Genomic DNA, 18,767 nt, shown 5'->3' on the forward strand with positions numbered 1-18,767 from the left:
AAAATGAGTCACTGGCATTATTTTAACAAACATACTGAAATTAGATTGCTGATAATTTGGGAAGAGTTTAACACAGCTAAAGTCTTGTGAAGAAACCCAAATAGAACAGTAACATTATCCCTCATTTTTAAAAGTAACCCAAAGTCTTGTGCTATATTTAAATACTTGGCAAGATGGCCTGAGAGGTTTGTTTGTAGTTCAGATATAATTGCAAGAATTTATAATTTATGTAGGGTGCATCTACACTGCACCCTTAGGTTGAAAAAAGATATGCAATTTGAGCTATGCAAATTGCATATCTTATTTCAATCCAATTTTGAAATAGCTCATTTTGAAATTTGACGCTATCTACACATTGCCAAATTTTGAAATAAAGTGCTATTCCGATAAGTCCCTTAACTCTCATGGAACAAGGGTTACACAAAGGCCAGAATAGTGCACGCATTATTTTGAAATATATTTCGAAATAATGGGCACATTTAAAGATGCAGAATAGCTATTTCAGGATACTTCCGGTATCCTGAATAGCGCCATTGTCAAGATGTAGCCTTAGTGTGTATCTCCCAGAGCTGAACAATGAAAGAAGCCAATGACATCTGGAATCCACTGAGAAGTAACTATTTCATACTTTACTCAACATGTCACAAATGTCATAAATTAACCCAAAGGACCCTTCTTGTAACTGATGATTCAAAAATAATACCTCACTCAACACTCAATAGCACTTTTCATCAGTAAACCTAAAGCATTTTGCAAAGAGAGGTAAGATATCATCTCACTTCTACAGATGACAAAATTGATGTATAAAAGGTTCAAGTGACTGGCCCAAAATCATCCAGCAGGCCATGAGGGAAGAGCCCAGGATAAAATCTGGGTCTCCTGTGTCATTTCTCTATTCTGTAGAATACATAAACGATGCTATTGTGACCAAGTAGACAAAGTTAAGCAGAAATATTTTGATCTCATCTTACAGAAGGCTACTCTGGACAAGATCAGTCAGTATTCGCAATAAGAATTGCCTATCATTCCACAAGCCAGCAGTGTTAGTTTACAGTGCTTCTTAGGAAGTAGTTATAAAATTTAAGCAGAATAAAGAGAACACTTGTGAAGTAAAGACCACCATGAAATTCTTAAAGCTTCAAAACTGTAGCTTTCTTCTAGGCTGTATTTAGTCTACTCCACATCCCACACTTGAGGAAAAAGGCAGGAGGCTTCCCTGTGGCTTTCACCAAATCAAATATTACACTCACAGGACTGAGGATAATATTAGGGCCAGCTTCATTTGGTGCCTAATGCTCCTTGAGGACTGAATTCTGCCCTCAGTAGGAGCCATGTTTGCATAATAGCAAGCAGAAATTGACCCTATGTGCCATAATTGTCATCTGCCAAGACCCATTTCAAGGATGACCTTGTGTCAGCCAGTATTGTTGTGGTTTTATTTTATTTTCATTTTTATGGGCTGCATAAGGGATTAATCATAAGCAGTACCATCTGACACTTTTCATATTGCATGAAAATTTTGTTTAAACACTTCTCTAGAACTAACTTGGGGAAATATAGTTTAGAAGTTGAAAGGTATTACATGGGAAAACCTCTCAGACATCTTAGTTAACTAGTCTTTGTTCAGATCAAAGTTCCCATATGTTGTATTATGACACATGACTAAACCAATTTGATCTTTAATCCATAAAGCACACTGTCAACCTTGTCTGTTTTGGTGTCATTGACTATGACTACAGTTTTGAATAAATTGAATAAAAACAGATCTCTAGCTTATATTTGATATGCATTATTGTAGATGTTTTATCCTATTTCCATATATACATTTGCTGAAAACTAGTCTTTAAAATTACTTTTTACTTATCTTCATGACTCTAGACTTTGAAGTAATATTTCACTGACAGCTGAACTGAGACATTTAACAGCTTCCTGAACAGACCTCTCTATATTCTGTACCATACTAAAGAACTCCTTTCTTCTTAAAAATTTTATCATGTAGGAGGCTATTAAAGTTATGAGGAGAGGCTGAAGCATGAATAAATTCTGAGACTTACTGATGATGTCATTATACTGGTCAATAAAATACATAAAAGCAAGGTCTTTTCATGTCACTAGGATCAGCTAACTGAATCAGAATACACGAGCAATTAACTCTTTAATTAAGACGAATGGGTGACATTAGTCCTCCTTAAACCCTGCTCGTCAGCATTTACAAACAGAAAAAGACTGATGTCTCCTTCCTAATAAACATACTTTTATGTTTTATTCTCTGATAGTACTCATTCTTTCCACTTTGAAAACAAATTCATTGAAAAACATTGCCAACCACAGAGATATAAACAGCTCCATTCAATCACTGTAATTTCTCATTACTTAAAGATATCATGATTTTAATATATTCTCTAGCTAATGTTCAAATTTTGTTTTTTTCTAATTGAGATAAATACAGTTTTGCTCTGCCCAAATGCAAAAACCTCATTCAGTGTGATACTTTCGAGGCCATTGTTGAATGCAGTATTGTTGTGGCCTTGTCAGTGCAAGGATATTAGAGAGACAAGATAGGTGAGGTTATTTCTTTTGTTGCACCAACTTCTGTTGATGAGAGAGAGAGAGAATCTTTTGAGCTTACCTAGAGCTCTTCCTAAGATCTGGAAACCTAATTCAGGTCAGGTCTACACTACAGATGTACATACCCCGAGTGATATAATTATACCGACCTAATTCCATATGTCAACAGCTTCTCCCATCAACATACCACTTTACCAACAACTATACCACCTTCCGAGGGAACCCCAATTCTCTACTCCCACGTTGCCTCAGTGTCCCACTGCCAGTCATCATCTAGATCCTACCTTAGGGGCAAACTGAAGTCTGAAATGGCCACTCATCATTGACAAGAGTGTGCAGACTAATGTTCCCTCTAATTCTTCAGTCTGTATGTGGAATAAATTTTCTTGTGTGCATGAAGGCATGTGTAAATGTGCACCACCATAGAAACAAATACTGACAGCTGTGGCCTCTGTAGGCACTCTGCTAATCAGCTGGGCAGCAGCTGAATATTCTCCTGTGCCACTGTCCAAGTGCTCAGCTTACAGGGAACACTATTCAGTGCCCCCACTTTAAAAAATTGTTCCATCCCCCCCGACTCTGCTAGCCATTAAAAATCCTGCACTGAATAGAGGCATTGAATTTATGGCTCATTTAAGCAAACCAAACCCACTAACAACTGCCCTTTCATAAGAGGCTCTCCTCTCACCACCTCAGCCTTTCTGTCCTCCCTGTGACTGGAGGAAGTTAATGGGTTACTTTACTTTGAATGGTTCCTTGAAATATGATTAAATACTTTTCCTAAACCAGCAGTAATCCAACTATGGTAGGTGTGGCAATGTGCAAAGGGGAGGCATGAACTGTATTGTTTTTTTTAAAGCACTTCTGCTGGGACTGTAAGCTCTGGGTAGCTGGGAATTGGGCAGTGAACAGCTGTGGGGAGGGAAATTAAATGGAGAAAGGATACAGGGGCAGGTGGATTTCCAGCCACCCCATGTCCCTAGTCAGAGCTGCAGCTGCATGATGTGCTGCAGGATTCTTAACTAGTCCCACACAGGGATGTCTGCAATTGTGACCTGACAGATGTCATTGCATGTTTTTCCTCCAAGTACTTAAAAAAAACCATAAAATCATTATCAGCAGAGCACTTACAATAAGAAACAGCTTACATGAGAAAGTGATCATTTACTGGCTTTTCAGCAGACGAGAGAATTCCCCTGTACTAGAGAAATTTTCACCTGGCCTGCAAAAGCCAGTTTCCATGCCCTTTGTGCTGGTGAGGAGATGAAAAATGGACAGAACCTGAGACTATGAATCTGACACAACATGTGTCTCTTATTTGTGCTGTGACAAAGAAATGCCCATCCTTTTTTGAGACTTGGAACTCTGTAGGAGGGGGAATTTCTTAGAACAGTGTGGGTTCCTATAATGACAATAGAAGGAGGCTGATGGGCAAGGAGGCAGAAGGTGCAACTTCTTGCTCCTAAACCTGACAGGAGTAGATTTCAGTTCTCTCTGTAATTAGCAGTTCCACACACACCGCCTGCTTACCAGGCTGTGCAGTTCCTCACCTGCACAGGAATGGAGGTCCAATTTGTGCAAGGTTTAAGAATTCCATCTACCAACTTCTACTGTGCTAGATTGGAACACGATATGACAGCAACCATTGCAAGTCTTCTTCTGTCTTGCCTGACAGTGGTTCAGTCCTTCCTATTCCCTATAGGAATAGGAAGTGCATAGAGTCCTGCACTTGGGACAGAAAAATCCCAAGCATTGCTACAGGCTGGGGACCAAGTGGTTAAATAGCAGTTTGGCAGAAAAAGATCTGGGGATTTTAGTGCATGAGAATCTGGAAATGAGTCGACAGTGTGCCCTTATAGCCAAGAAGGCATATTAGGGTGCATTAGTAGGAGCATTGCCAGCAGATCTAGGGAAGTGATTATTCCTCTTTATTCAGCACTGGTAAGGCCACATCTAGAACAAGGTTCCCTCTAAGCTGATCAGTAACAAGGCCCAACTGCTGCTTAATGAGCCCCACCCAAGGGCTCAATGCTTAATGAGCCCCACCGCTAGGTCTCCATCAGGACGCTCTGATTCTACAACATCCATGCCAGACCAGTTTAGAGAGTTTCAACCTGTAAATTTACTTACAAAAACATTTTGCCCACCATGTAATTGCTGGGATGGGTAGCCTAAGTATTATCACTATACTCCAAGTAGGCCATTTATTTCTCTGCAAACACTATCAGACTTCTAGAAAACATTTGCCTACAAATGGGCAAAACATTTTTTAAGTAAAGGTCTGGAGGACAGCTCACACTCATATTTGTTGCTGTCCCTGACTACAGTAGAACACCCTTCTGCTTCCAGCTTTGTCCTTTACAGGGAACAGGTACAGAAAATTCACTGATTTCCCCAGGCATTAAGAATGAAGACAAATTGTGGCTGGACCAGCTGAGAATCTGGAAGATGGCAGGAAAACAGCTTTCCATAGCAAACACATTTCCATGCCATTCTGGCAAAAACTGAAGTAATGTAGTTATATGAGCTCCCATGCAGCTGCTGTATACCCAGATCTGATGAAGAAATGACTTTTTTCTAAAAACTGAATGTATTTTTTTAAAGTTTAAAACCCTCATAAGGCCAAATTTCAGGGGGGAAATCTTGCTGTTTTGGAAATGTTCTGGCTAGTGCAAACCTGCAGATTGCCAAAGTCTAGATGCTAGGTCTCTCCTGAGCTGTTACTGCCAATTAAAACAACATACAGAGCAGTGTACAAAGTAGAGTGCTATCCACCTTGTTTTCAGCTGAAATTCTCAAAACTACTTCACAGGCTGTAATATATTAGAAACGTGCACAAGAGGGGAGAGAACTAACCCCATTCACAGATGGGCAGAAATGCATATTTTCATTGTTTCAAAATGCTTCTGGTTCTGAGACAACTTGGGAATAAACTGCGTGACAGTTCAAATTCTACGGCCTTTCTCCTCCGTCTCATTGTTGTGCTGACAATGCACTATACTATTTTAAATCCATAATTTCAAACTATTTATTCAACTAGGCAAAATCCCTAGAAAAATGTCTAATACTGTAAATGAAATTATTTACTGTTATTATTTATATAATGATCAAAGAATGTTAGGCACTTTAGTGACTGACATAAAGAGGAGAATTGTGCCACAAAGAGCTTAAAAATCTAAGGTTTTTCCAACCCCTATTCAGTGCAATTTGAACCATTCATTGAGCAAGCATATAATTTAACAGGGAAGACTAAAGAGAGAGGCTGGGGTTCTAAGGTACAGAGATTACACTTTCAAGATTATGAATATCTTTGGATGTAATCAAGGGCATAAGCACGTGCACTTCCTTTGTGTTCAGTCAACTTGCTTCTTCTTACACCAGTGGTGGAAATGGCTTGATGCCTCTTGTTTGTTGATTAGCCAAATACATGCAAGGCAAATTTGTGCTCTCAATCCTCTGCTCTTTGCAAAGAGGGATTGTTACCATGGTTACAAATGCAACACATGGCATCTGTTTCTTCATAGAGTTAAGAGGAAAGCCTCTTAAACACTCTACATGATATTTAATGTCAAATATATTATTTCAGTCATTGTTTCTGGTGTAGAAGTAACTACAGTTACTTCTACACCAGAAACAATTTTTGTTGCTGTTATTGGTGTTGAAAGTAATTACTGGTGTGATGGATTTTGTCATTTTAAAAATATTTATTTGCCATTAAACTTTCCATCAAGTTTAAACTGTATTTTCAACTGTATGTTAATAGTTTTTATTTTAATAGGTTGAGACAGGTTGTGGAGTTGATATCAAAGGCAGTTAAATGAAAGAGAGACCGGAGGTTAACTTCCAGATTCCTTGTATTTTTACCAGAAGTATATACTGAGTTGTGCCTAGAAGTTATGGCAATTTGTCCTGATTTTGCAAAAGAAGCATATCTTCAAATCTGTATCTTAATATGTGCTTTTTTAGAAAGGTTAGCTACCAGTCACTACACATGCTATATTAAGCAACTGGCCAATAGCTCCAAATTTGGATAGCTAATGGTAGACAACTACAGATTTTTCTCTTTTATGGGTGTTTCTCAGCGTGCACGTCCACACTGCTATTGCGTTCTTTCAAAAGAAAATCAAAAGAATGCAGGGATTTTTCTGACATTGGTAAACCTCATTCTATGAGGAAGAACGCCTTTTCTGAAAGAGCTCTTTCGGAAAAAGGCATGTGTGGACGCGGAAGAAGGAGGTTTTTTGAAAGAAGCAGCATCCAGGAAAAAGCACGGGTGCCCTGGTGGCTACTCCGTCCATAGTAATCACAGCTTAAATGTGAGATAGCGTCCATTCAATGTGGACGCTATCTTTCGAAAAAGCAGATCGCTTTTTCGATGCACTTTGGCATTGTGGATGCTCTCTTTCGAAAGAAGTTTTTTTCAGAAGGTCTCTTCCGAAAAAGCTTCTTTTGAAAGAAGCTTTCAGTCTAGACATACCCTCAGTGAGGTTAGGTCTACACTGCAATGTTAAATCGGAAAAATAAACGCAATTTGAGTTTTGCAAATTGTGTGTCTTTTTCTGATTTACTTTCAAAAGAGGCTTTTCAGAAATTTGGCGCATGTACACGGCACCACATTTTGGAAAAAAATGCTCTTTTGACACATCCCTTATTCCTCTTAGAATGAGGTTTACAAGGATGGTGATAGAGTGCGTCCACATTTTAGAAAAAAATTTCGGAAAAGCGGATGCATTCATTGGATGCGGTGTTGCTTTTCCGGGATACTTTTAGTATCCCGGAAAAGCGCTGCAGTCTAGACATAGTCTGCAGTCTGAGTCCGTTCAGACCATAACCACCCTGGTCTCCTTCACTGCCACAACTTTTATTGCATGTTTACACTGAGTTGTCAGCTTCCCCATTTCCTTCTGTGGGAAGGGTATAATAGCAATAGTCTATTTCTGCCTTCCTTCAGGTTCCTAACTCTTCTAGCCCATCCTTTCTGTCAATGTGTATACAGGCAGTCCCCGGGTTACGTACAAGATAGGGACTGTAGGTTTGTTCTTAAGTTGAATCTGTATGTAAGTCAGAACTGGCATCAGCCGCTGCTGAAACTGATCAGTTTCAACAGCCGCTGAATCTGGACACCAGTTCCACTTACATACAGATTCAAGATAAGAACACCAGGCGTCCCCAAGTCAGCTGCTGCTGAAACTGATCAGCAGCTGATTCCAGGAATCCCAGGGGACTGCCTGATTCCAGGAATAACTCGGGGACTGCCTGTAATCCCATCTGCTGGGAGCACTTCCCCTTCACTTGTAGTACTACTCAGTTAGGCTGTGTCCAGACTCAGGGGTTTTTTCGAAAAAAGTAGCCTTTTTTCGAAAAAACTTCACCTGCGTCTAGACTGCAGCCACGTTCTTTCGAAATTAAATCGAAAGAATGCGGCTTTTCTTTTACGGTGGTAAACCTCATTTCACGAGGAAGAACGCCTTCTTTCGAAAGTGCTCTTTCGAAAGAAGGCGTTTTTGAATGTAAATAGGGCTTCTTCGAAAGAGAGCATCCAGACTCACTGGGTGCTTTCTTTCGAAAAAGCGGCTTGCTTTTTCGAAAGTTCCGCGTGCAGTCAAGACGCTCTCTTTCGAAAGAGGCTTGTAGTCTAGACATAGCCTATATGGACATTCTTTGTCAAATGCCTTTCTTCCAATGATTAGGTGTTAGATAGGATTGCCAGATTTGTAATATTTAAAAATGGAATAGTCCAGCACAAGTGCCAGAACTTCTCCAGTCTGCGTCTTCCCTCCAGTTCCTAGTCCCATTTCCTCCTTTTCCCTTCCTCTGCCCCCAGCTCCTCTCTGCCCTAGTCAGGAAAAAGCTACAGCCACCCAATGCATGTAGGAGGTGGTCCTGGCTGAGTAAATGCTGGCAGTAGTGATAACCTGGTATGGGTTACTGATCACCCATAGTAACTGGATGTTGGGTGTCCAGCCACTACATCAAATGGACACTTTTATGTCCAGACTTTTCAGTTGAAAACCAGCTAACTGGCCACCCTAGTATTAAAGTGACAGTGTGCAGAGTTAGTGACACCCTGTTATGACCACGTACAAAAAAAATCATCTAATACCCAGAGGTACTGGGGTATCCACTATTCCCAGCAACTCTTATGATCATACCACTGTTCTCTAGGTACAAAACTATGGATATAGGCACCTAACCATAGATTCCCCAATTTAAAATATGTTTTCCTGTTTAAGACAAGGCCTATGATAGTAAGCTTTTCCAAGGAAAACAGATTAGATATGTATGCCAAATATCTAAAAATGTAGGAAAAATTTTTCAAAAGCACTTAAGTTACTTAAGCACTCATGTCCCACTGGAAATCGGTGGAACTTGGGTGTCTGTGTCATTTTGGTGCTTTTGAAAACTCCCATAGCATTAGGGCATGAAATGCCTTTGCTCTCTGTTTATCCAGCAGAGGATAAGGGGATTGTTCTGAGTCTTGCATCCACCTGACTGGGCAGCTAGACATCTTGAAAATGGCAGCACTTTGTATATGTTGAAAACAAAATAATTACACCTTGAAGAGGGAAAAAGACAATGCCATAGGGAGCATAAAACAAATAAAATGTCAATAATAGAAATGGAAAATTAAGCTATACCCCAAATGAGAGTTAATCACTTCATTTTATAACTGACAGTTCAGTGAAGTTTCTGTTTTAATATTATGTGCAAGTTGAACTGCCAGGTTTTATTTGTCAGCTGACATAACTCTAGCTCTAATCCAGGATACTGAAAAACCGCTCCTGTTGAGTTTTACCTCTTAACCTCAAATGAAAACTGGCATTCCATCTGGATAATGTCCAATGTGTCACATTTTGGTAGTCATCAACCACCTCGCCTTACACATCAAGAGCGCTGATTAAACAATCAAGATTTTTGAAATGCCTTGAGGGAGCTGTACGTTCTTTGCATCTGTAATTAGTATTCGGTGGTAATACTAAAAATGTACTTTAACTTCAGATACAAAACTGCATTCCACACATTCTGAGGGTTGCCAATTTTCTGACTGAACAAGCCCAAACACTCTTGCCTCCCTCTTCTCCAAAGCTTCCCCCCTCTCATTCTATCCACCCCCCTCTTACATTGCCTGCTCTTCCCTCATCCTCACCAATTCGCTCATTTTCAATTAGTTTTTTGTTTGGATGTTGGTTGAAAACTGGACACCTTGCACCAAAAGTTTAAGGCCTTCATCATGGTCCTGCTATTAGTTTAAGGGACTTTTCTTACAAATTCTCCTTGATACTCACCCTTTTATTGACCTAACAAAGTGAAATCTTTTCTGGAGCTATGTAATTGGTAGATTAAAACTGAGTGGTGACTTTCATAGGGCAACAAGCTAAATAAAACTTAAAACAGTTCTGAGCCCTGCAATGAAAGTTAATTTAATTATTAAAACTCAGTGTATAGTGCAAGTATAATTTCTCTTCTTACAGATCATCATTGCATGACTTAAAATCCTTGTCCTCATTAAAAATACAGTCATTTCTAGTAGCAATGCAGGTGACTGGTCAAAAAAAGCTACTGTAAATATTGATTAAAAAATTAAATAAATAGGAAATAATATACTGTTCATAAAAAAAACAGAAACTCGGTCATAAAACATTATTAAACATTGACTTAATTCATGTTTCTGAAGAGGGTTGAGGGGTCCTTGGATGAAAGAAGCTGTAAAGGTACAAAGTATTAATTATTTTATTAAATGTGATGTATATGAAAAACTGGCTAAAAGCAGAGAAGTTTGATCCAAGACTTTGGATCTAACCATGCCTAAGCTTATGAGAACTTCAAAGCCAAAGCTGGTTACAGTTCTTAATTTTGCACATGGCCTTAATATGGACTCCACCTCAGTGATGTGTGCCCATCCACATTTAAGGCTAAATTCTGAATCATGAAAAGCTCTAATAATTGTGTTACTTAAGCAATGCTTAACTTTCAGTGAAAGGTTTCTTTATGAGGAATGAGAGTTATGTGAGAAAGAGGAGGTGGGTTTCACTTTTAGTAAATAATGGGTCTTTTTATATTTATTTACAAAAGTTTCTAAAACAGCCCTTATGAACACATGTATTAAAAAATAAAGTATTTTCATTTCAAAGATTTCTAGTTGTTAATATCCTTTTCTGGTCAGACCCTCAGCTAGTATAGATGGGTATCATTCTATGAGAGTTACACCAGAGGAGCACCTGGCCCTACATTTCATATCTATCTGAAGGTTGGTTGGTTGGATTCTGCAAAGCTCCATGAAAAACATTTCAGATATTTTTAAGTAAAGGAATCAATGTTTGTGTCATAAAAATGTTGTGACCTATTTTTGAACAGGTCTATGCCTCAGAAGTTTGGAGTTCAAACTTGATTTTTAGCAGAAAGACATTCCCTTGATTAAACACCTACTTTTTTTATACTGAAAAAAGTGTTTACATTTGGAAGAATTATAAAGGTTTTAGAATAGGCATTTTATGTGCCCGGTACTTAGAGTTATAGAATACTAAAACCGGAAGGGATCTCGAAAATGCATCACGGCAGGACCATGCATCAGTTAGATCGTCCCTGATAGATGTCTATTCAAACATCTCCAATGATGGTCATTCCACAATCTTCCTAGGCAATTTATTCCAGTGTTTAACTATTCCGACAGGAAGTTTTTTTAATGTCCAACTTAAACCTCCATTGCTGCATATGATAATCATAGAATCATAGAATCATAGAATAATAGGACTGGAAGGGACCTCAAGAGGTCATCGAGTCCAGCCCCCCGCCCTCAAGGCAGGACCACGCTCCATCTACACCATCCCTGACAGATGTCTATCTAACCTGTTCTTAAATATCTCCAGAGAGGGAGATTCCACCACCTCCCTTGGCAATTTATTCCAATATTTGACCACCCTGACAGTTAGGAATTTTTTCCTAATGTCCAATCTAAACCTCCCCTGCTGCACTTTAAGCCCATTACTCCTTGTCCTGTCCTCAGAAACCAAGAGGAACAAATTTTCGCCTTCCTCCTTGTGACACCCTTTTAGATATTTGAAAACCGCTATCATGTCCCCCCTTAATCTTCTTTTTTCCAAACTAAACAAGCCCAGTTCATGAAGCCTGGCTTCATAGGTCATGTTCTCTAGACCTTTAATCATTCTTGTCGCTCTTCTCTGTACCCTTTCCAATTTCTCCACATCTTTCTTGAAATGTGGCGCCCAGAACTGGACACAGTACTCCCGCTGAGGCCTAACTAGTGCAGAGTAGAGCGGCAGAATGACTTCACGAGTTTTGCTTACAACACACCTGTTGATACAACCTAGAATCATATTTGCTTTTTTTGCAACAGCATCACACTGTTGACTCATATTCAACTTGTGGTCCACTATGACCCCTAGATCCCTTTCCGCCATGCTCCTTCCTAGACAGTCGCTTCCCATCTTGTATGTATGGAACTGATTGTTCCTTCCTAAGTGGAGCACTTTGCATTTCTCTTTATTAAACCTCATCCTGTTTACCTCTGGCCATTTCTCTAACTTTCTAAGGTCATTTTGAATTATGTCCCTATCCTCCAAAGAAGTTGCAACCCCACCCAGTTTGGGGTTTATATTAATGATATCCCACCACGATGCATGAAAGTTGCATTAAACTTTATTTCAATGTGTTGTCTTAGAACACTCTATTGTAAGTGTGTATAAAAAAGCTTATTGGAATTTCTGGCTGTGTGTTGGTGTATATGGAATATGGACTGTGAACATTACAAAGAACCCTAGCTAGAATAGGTAGAAAAACTTAATACATTAGAGGATGTTTGTCCCTATCATATCATGCTTATTTAGGTTTTTTTATAACAGTCTTTAATTACTATTTCAATAATTAACCTGGTATTGATGTACAGTTCCCTGCTCTGTGAAGCCCAAGATCATCCCTGGTTCTAAAGAGAGAGGTGACACAGACTGCCATCCAAGCCACCTCTTATAGAACCCAGCTTTAATAATAGATTTCATAGTCTTGTTAGTAGCTCATCTGTTTAATTCTGAGGTTCATTCAGAGCTCTTGGCTGACTATCATCCACTCCTTTTTACAACTGAAATTATCAGTTTGTTTAATCTCTTCTTTTTCGTGACGTTTATAAAATTGACTGGGGTTCATCTTTATTTCCATTAAAAGTAGTCTTGGTTCTCTCACACTAATTTTATATCATTGTAGCTCATTGTCTTTGGCTGTGTTAGTTCTGGACTTACATCAGTGTAGGTGAATGAAGACAGGTTCATTGGCTCTGAGGGTAAATACTGATGCAAAGAAGTAATTTAGCTGTTATTCCATGTCTGAAGACTCCAAAATTGCTCCTTTTACTTCTCGACAATCCAGCAGGTTTTTGCAAGATCCTTGCATCTGACATACTTAAATCATTTCTTGTCATTTGTTTTGTGTTTTGTTAATTGCCTTTCATATTCTCCCTTTGACCTCCTAACCTCCATCTTATGGTCTTATCTGCCATAGATTGTTTTCTGTTGGCTTCATTTGATCCTTATTAGTGAACTGAGTGTTCTCGTTCTGAGATCTTTTTTTTCTTTTTGATGTAACATCTAGTTAAATATGGTGATTTTCAGTAGATTTTTGTCATCTAGAGAAAGGTACAGAACACTGTGACAAAAGGATTCTTTAAAGACTAAGCACAGGAATAGCCATTTTTGTTACTTAGTAGACAAAACTACCTGTGGGTTTGTGTAGTAACTTTTTTTTGACTCCCCTATTCAAAATATGTCCTCAGAAAAAATCTTCATTGAAGCCAGCAGAGCTTTAGGTAAAATAAAACATAAGTAAGGATAATTAAATGGAGTCCTCTGATTTGAGAGATCCTTCCCACAGTGGGCATATTCATTCTCCTACTAGTAAGGAAATTGCATGATGAGCAAAATGGTTGGTTCACATTTTTCTATCAGTAATGTACCAAACTCCTAATTCTTATGGGAGTAATGCTTGCATATCAACAAGAGTTGTTTTTTTTTAAAGAACCGCGTCTAGACGGCGCTTTCACTTTCAAAAAAGCACTTAGATGCCATTATGCAAATGAAGTGCAAATGAAGTGCAGGATATTTAAGTCCCTGCTTCATTTGTATTTTCGATTTGCCTAATTTACATCCCTCTTTCAACAGAGGGATGTAGTTTAGACATACCCTTAGGCTGTGTCTACATTGGCCGCTTTTGCGCAAAATCTTGCTGCCTGTCTACACTGGCCGCGAGTACTTGCGCAAGAACACTGACGTTCTAATGTATAAAATCAGTGCTTCTTGCGCAAATACTCTGACGCTCACGCTCAGGGATAAGCCCTCTTGCACAACTGTTCTTGTGCAAGAGGCCAGTGTAGACAGGCAATGTTAATTTCTTGCGCAAGAAAGCCCAATGGCTAAAATGGCCATCAGAGCTTTCTTGCGCACGAGAGCGTCTACACTGGCATGGATGCTTTTGCACAAAAGCACGTTTCTTGCGCAAAGGCACATGCCAATGTAGACGCTCTCTTGCGCAAATACTTTAACGCAAAAACTCTTGCGTTAAAAGTATTTGCGCAAAATCATGCCAGTGTAGACGTAGCCTTAGGGTTTCTGGATATCCTAAATAATCATGGTTAAATTATATAAAATAATATAAGAAATAATATATTCAGTGATAACATTGTTTGAATACTCTTTGATTTAACAAAAAGTCTATGTGAATTCCATCTATTGCTGTGCTTTTTGGCATATTCAAATTGATTCTGATGTGAAGTGAACAACATGCTGTACTTAGCCTTATACAAACTACCCACAGTGGTTTTGATTTAAAATAATGAAAGCAATAACAACAAAATCCAACAAAACTCTGTGTTTATGTTAAAAATTAAGCGGTACTTGGATTCTATTATTTAATTCACGTAGTATTAGGGGTTTTTTTTCACTTTGCAGATTAATATTCCACACGAGGACCTGTCAAGGCAAGTTGTAATGCAATGTAATGTAATGGGATACTACTTGTCGTAAATGCATCCCATCAGTTCCAGAACATACACGTATATTTGCTACAGAACTGAACTGACTGGCAGAACTAGAAGCAGGTACTTTAAGTTATCCCCAGATAATTTGCTGCCCATACATCTGTAACTGACACTCACAAGAATGAGAAAACAACAACTCATAAAACTTATTAAAAGATTTTGCTGACTGTACAATTGCTGTGATGGTAGTCTAAGTATTATTACTGTACTGAAAGTATGCCATTCATTTCTCTGCAAACACTACCATAAAGTGACGGAATGCTTTTCAAACTCTAAATTTCAGTTAAGTAAAATGGGCATCATTCCATTTTGTGCATACATGCTTGTTGAGGTCAATGTGTCTCTATGTAGGGAAAGGGGATATCATACTTCCCTCCCTGAAAAGCTGTACTCCAGCTGGTAAACATTACTTTGGCTGAACAATTATGATAAACCATTTATAATAATCTATGGAGGCTGGGTTTGCTCATTTTTTCACTTCTGGATGTCAGACGTTTTGTGGTTTGATTTTGTCTGTTAAATTTACCGGGTTGCTCGTTTACCCAGAACTGTAAAGAGAAAGTAGATCACCATTAATAGAATCACATTATGTTGTTGCTAATAATTGGGTACTTTCACAATTTTAGCGGCACAAACTCAGATAAGCACATTTCTCTACCCCTAACATTAAAGGACTAGATTCTCCACTTCTCCCCCAGGGCCTTATTTCTTCTCTAGTAGAGACAGCAAGTCTTTTACCTTCATTTCAGCAGGCTGTCCTTAAAGTTCATGCCTTCTGGAGACTAAGCTGAAGATGATAAATAGTTAGCTTGGCAGGAAAGTATGCTATATAGTGATATATAAAAGTAGTTCCAATGGTCATGCTTAAACCCTCACTACTTGCCTCAAATAAATAACATTATCTCTGTATATGCAGTATTTCCTAGGTGCTTCCTTCACTATAGATGGCGAATACTGTGACTTCCATGAGAGAGAGAGATGGACTCAAGAAGAGTCTAAGTATCATAGTTTTCCAAAATAAAGTCTCAAATACAATTAAATAAATGTGTTTCTAGTTTACTAGTTAAACTTTTTTTTCTTTCAAAGTCAATGCAAAAGTGATAGAGTCCTACTTATACTGGAGGAAAGGAGAATTGTAGACATTTCCATGGTTTAATGACCAGATAAAAGGTTCCCTCTTCACGCAGCACTAGCTTTGCAAATTTCACTACAAGCACCAACAGCTTGACACCTACCAGACACAAAGAAGTTTTCCATCAAAGCAGAAGTTTATGCTGGATATACAGGTGAAAATATGATGGAGAGGTGTGATGTCAGCTCTATGTTTGTTATACATTTAACCCATGCCCGAGATTTGGTGGTGATGGGGGACTTCAACTATCCAGACATATGCTGGGAAACTAACACAGCGAGGCACAGGCTATCCAATAAGTTTCTGGACTGCATTGGAGACAACTTTCTGTTTCAGAAGGTTGAAAAAGCTACCAGAGGAGAAGCTGTTCTGGATTTGGTTTTAACAAATAGGGAGGAACTAGTTGAGAACTTGAAAGTGGAAGACAGTATAGGGGACAGTGATCACGAAATAATAGAGTTCATGATCTTAAGGAAAGGTAGAAGGGAGACCAGCACAATTGAGGTAATGGATTTCAGGAAGGCAGATTTTGATAAGCTCAGAGAACTTGTAGGTAAGGTCCCATGGGAAGCAAGACTGAAGGGAAAAACAACTGAGGAGAGTTGGAAGTATTTCAAAGGGACGTTGTTAAGGGCCCAAAAGCAAACAATTCCGCTGTGTAGGAAAGATAGAAAATATGGCAAAAGACCAGCTTGGCTTAACAAGGAGATCTTGCACGATCTCAAAATAAAAAAGGAGTCATATAAAAAATGGAAACTAGGACAACTAACAAAGGATGAATATGGGCTAGCAACACGGGAATGCAGGGGCAAGATTAGAAAGGCAAAGGCACAAAATGAGATCAAACTAGCTACAGGCATAAAGGGAAACAAGAAGACTTTTTATAAATACATTAAAAGCAAGAGGAAGACCAAGGACAGGGTAGGCCCACTGCTTAGTGAGGAGGGAGAAGCAGTAACAGGAAACTTGGAAATGGCGGAGATGCTCAATGACTTCTTTGTTTCGGTCTTCACCGAGAAGTCTGGAGGTGTGCCTAACGTAGTGAATACAAGCAGAGAGAGGGTAAGTTTAGAAGATAGGATACACAAAGAACAAGTTAAAAGTCACTTAGGAAAGTTAGATGTCAGCAAGTCACCAGGTCCTGATGAAATGCATCCCAGGATACTCAAGGAGCTAATAGAGGAGGTATCTGAGCCTTTAGCTATGATCTTTGAAAAATCATGGCAGACAGGGGAGATTCCAGAAGACTGGAAAAGGGCAAATATTGTGCCCATCTATAAAAAGGGGAATAAGAACAACCCAGGAAACTATAGACCGGTCAGTTTAACGTCTGTCCCAGGGAAGATAATGGAGCAGGTAATTAAGGAAATCATATGCAAACACTTGGAAGGTAATAAAGTGATAGGGAATAGCCAGCATGGGTTTGTGAAGAACAAGTCATGCCAAACTAATCTGATAGCTTTCTTTGATAAGATAACGAGCCTTGTGGATAAGGGAGAAGCGGTGGATGTCATATACCTAGACTTTAGTAAGCCATTTGATACGGTCTCGCATGATATTCTTATTGATAAACTAGGCAAATATAACTTAGATAGGGCCACGATAAGGTGGGTGCATAATTGGCTGGATAACCGTAGTCAGAGAGTTGTTGTTAACGGTTCTAAATCCTGCTGGAAAGGGATAACAAGTGGAGTTCCTCAAGGGTCTGTTTTGGGACCCGTACTGTTCAATATCTTCATCAATGATGTAGATATTGGGATAGAGAGTACGCTTATTAAGTTTGCAGATGATACCAAACTGGGTGGGGTTGCGACTTCTTTGGAGGATAGGGACATAATTCAAAATGACCTTAGCAAGTTAGAGAAATGGTCAGAGGTAAACAGGATGAGGTTTAATAAAGAGAAATGCAAAGTGCTCCACTTAGGAAGGAACAATCAGTTCCATACATACAAGATGGGAAGCGACTGTCTAGGAAGGAGCATGGCAGAAAGGGATCTAGGGGTCATAGTGGACCACAAGTTGACTATGAGTCAACTTTGTGATGCTGTTGCAAAAAAAGCAAATATGATTCTAGGTTGTATCAACAGGTGTGTTGTAAGCAAAACTCGTGAAGTCATTCTGCCGCTCTACTCTGCACTAGTTAGGCCTCAGCTGGAGTACTGTGTCCAGTTCTGGGCGCCACATTTCAAGAAAGATGTGGAGAAATTGGAAAGGGTACAGAGAAGAGCGACAAGAATGATTAAAGGTCTAGAGAACATGACCTATGAAGCCAGGCTTCATGAACTGGGCTTGTTTAGTTTGGAAAAAAGAAGATTAAGGGGGGACATGATAGCGGTTTTCAAATATCTAAAAGGGTGTCACAAGGAGGAAGGAGAAAATTTGTTCCTCTTGGTTTCTGAGGACAGGACAAGGAGTAATGGGCTTAAAGTGCAGCAGGGGAGGTTTAGATTGGACATTAGGAAAAAATTCCTAACTGTCAGGGTGGTCAAATATTGGAATAAATTGCCAAGGGAGGTGGTGGAATCTCCCTCTCTGGAGATATTTAAGAACAGGTTAGATAGACATCTGTCAGGGATGGTGTAGACGGAGCTTGGTCCTGCCTTGAGGGCGGGGGGCTGGACTCGATGACCTCTTGAGGTCCCTTCCAGTCCTATTATTCTATGATTCTATGATTCTATGCCAGGCTTCATCTGTTTCAGAGTATTTCAATTTTTGTTCAAAACTTAGTAGCTTAAGCAGATGAGCATCTTTCTCTTGAAATGGACAAGCAATGTAAGGTTCTTTTCCAAATCAGAATGCAGCCATATTCTCAACATTCTGCAGACTTTACTTAAGGTGTTAATTTTCTGTAAAACTTTCATGAAATGAAAAGGATATTTTTAAACCATATTGCTTCTTGATATCTCATTTTTACTGCATCGTTTAGCTAATTGTTTAGATATTTTAAGATAAGAACAAGGGAAACTCTAAGAAGTGGCTTGTGCCCACGAAAGCTCATGATACCATCTACATGTTTTTTTAGTCTTT

The sequence above is a fragment of the Pelodiscus sinensis genome, chromosome 16 (genome assembly GCF_052426305.1).
Source record: "Pelodiscus sinensis isolate ZL-2025 chromosome 16, ASM5242630v1, whole genome shotgun sequence".
In the NCBI taxonomy this organism is placed as follows: Eukaryota; Metazoa; Chordata; order Testudines; family Trionychidae; genus Pelodiscus; species Pelodiscus sinensis.